Consider the following 2,775-nt stretch of genomic DNA (forward strand, 5'->3'; position numbering starts at 1 on the left):
GTAATGCTGCTGCAGCCATACCCGTTTTTAATGTGAATAAGAAAACTGTATTATGTAAATTATTACAGCTAAACATCCTGTTTAGCTTTAAAACACACCTTTAATAACATTAACTAAAACCAGACAGTACTGTAGTTTAGGAGTGTCCAGTGTGGCCCGGGGATCATTTGCAGCCCCCAACAGCAATTTAAGAATGGTTTGGCCCACCGGCACTGGTGGTTGGTGCAGACGGAGACTGTTAATGTCAGCTACAACACGAAGTATTTGACCTCTAATTACCAAACTTGTTACATTCTCTTTAACTTCAAAGTAAATCGAACCACATCTACCCAACGGCTTTTACTTAAATGCCAACTTTGTTGTATCATAATTTATTTTTATTTAATTAAAACTGGCTAAGATAAAGCAAACGTTTTCAAATTCTGTTCTTTTTGCAGTGAAGTTCTTTTTTTTCTTTCAATCAAGGCAAAAAGAATTTGGAAACTGGATGACTGTCTTTTAGTAAGGTAAATGTGCAAAACCCTGCATCTGCAATGATTTACACATCCATTTCCTACAGAATATCTGACTGATTTGGTTGATTAAAACATTACATGCTCATATTTTGCGGAGCACGTAAAAATATAAATTCATAGTATAGTTTTGGGGTAATTTTGGCTTCTTTTTTTTTAATTACGTTTTGGTCCTCGACTACTTTTGACTTGATGGTTTTGGCCAAGGTGATGAAAAGTCTGGACAAGCCTGCTGTAGGTCTTTCTACATTTGAAACACAACCACCTCATAATGATCAGGCACTTTGTTAAATGAGATCCGGTTTATTGATACCTCCACCCAATAAATATCAGGTAAGGAGTTGCACAGAAACACACTTTCTGCAGCCACCAACGAAGCCTTGGCATAATAACGAAAAAAAAAAAGGGTACCACCAAGCAACAATGAGACAATAAAAAGTATGTTTGGAGCAAAACATAGGAACATCATACCGAATGTCAAGCATGGTGGTGGTAGCATCATGCTGAGTGTTTGCATCTCTGCCAGTTCTGGACAAAAAGATGAAGAAGATTGAATTCATTCTCACCTCCAGTCAGCAGCTACATTTACAAAACCTGGACCCAATTTGGTTACCAAAGAAACATCAAAGTAAGTTTTTGCGAGGTCTGTGTCATGAACCAAACCAATTGTGATAAGGAGACTGGTCAGATTATGCTCCATCTTCTCAAACCCCCAGTTGGTCGAGGCAGATACTCACACTGAGCACAGGAGGTTCTGCTGGAGGTTTTTTCCTGAATGGTGTTCCTGTCCACTGTCGCCTCATGCTGGGTTACTGCAAAGTTTGCAACTTGATGCAATTGTTGATGTAGAATACCTTTTAATAATTGGCTTATTACACTGAACCTGCCTGCACTATATTATAATTAGGGTTGAATCAGACTGTATGTTGTTAATTATGAATGACTAGATCGGTTTGTCAGTCATATGCAGTAAATTACTATGTTCGGTCAGGCGTGTATGTCGATGAGGATAGTTTGTCAGATTAAAAGTACCTTTTGAAAATAACCTTTAAGATGCTATTAAACAAACTTCGTTAAATTCACATTTCTGTATTAAAAAAGTTTTATTATTGACCTAAAATTCTAATCATAAATGTCATGCCTTAATTTACTGTAAGCAGAAAATCATCATAATTAAAGGCTTGAAAATTATGTTTCATGCATGAACTTTGTTACAGAAAAACACTTCTGAAAATATTCAAAAGATTTTTTAATTCGACTCAATATTTCTGTTTATAAATTAGACGGATTGGCATATGCTAGGACCTTCGTAATGTCTTCATCTTACTAGAACTATGTATAAAGTTTAATTTGCGTGTATGCATGTATTTGAGGGGCATTAAATAAGAAAAAAAATAACAAACTTGTGTATTCAATAGACTTCTATCTTGTATTTACAGCCCATCCGGAAAAAAAAGAATAAAATAAATCACTAAAATTAATGATTTATTCATACACTAATTCGATGTAAAATTAGACCAATAGAATACTTGGTCTAAAAAAAACAAACAAAAAAGCTGATTAGCAGGATGATAGTACAACATATACTATTAAGGTATTTAATTAGTGGCTTTTTTCCTTCAATCTCAGAATAAGAAGTATACAGGTCAGGATTTACAAGATGTGTAAAACAATAAAAATATCTGACTTATTATCTTTTAGTTTTAGAACAGTAATATTAGACAACAGATTTTTCCCCCCACAGTTATCTGCACAATTTGTAAACTACATGCTGATCTATGTTACAGTGGTTCAGTTTGGTGCAACTGCCAACATATAATCTGCCGAGTTATTTATGACTACAAGTGAAATCTGTTCACAAATCTGTTAAACTGCAGCTGTGACCTGCAACAAGAATTCATGACAAAGCCTTGCTTGAAGTGCACATGCGTTTCAGGGACGTCCATCTTTACATGTTTTTTTGGTGTTGACATTTTACAGTTACAACCACAAACAACCTATGTCCTGATGCCCTTTGACCTTCCTCGTGGTGGGGAGGCTGGAAACTGAATCTGTGGACCGGTTTTCTTGGAGTCTCTTCGATTGATTTTCGTACAGCATAATCTGTGGGGGACTACTTACATAATTTATTAAAACAGTCTTTTTTACTGTGATTTTTTTGGATGTTTGCTTGGTAATCTGTCTGTACTCTGCATTAAAATAAAAACAACCATGATTAACTTAGTAAATTTCTTTGGAGGTGAGAAAAATGACCAAAACAGCA

Source organism: Fundulus heteroclitus, chromosome 22 (genome assembly GCF_011125445.2).
Source record: "Fundulus heteroclitus isolate FHET01 chromosome 22, MU-UCD_Fhet_4.1, whole genome shotgun sequence".
NCBI classification, from domain to species: Eukaryota; Metazoa; Chordata; class Actinopteri; order Cyprinodontiformes; family Fundulidae; genus Fundulus; species Fundulus heteroclitus.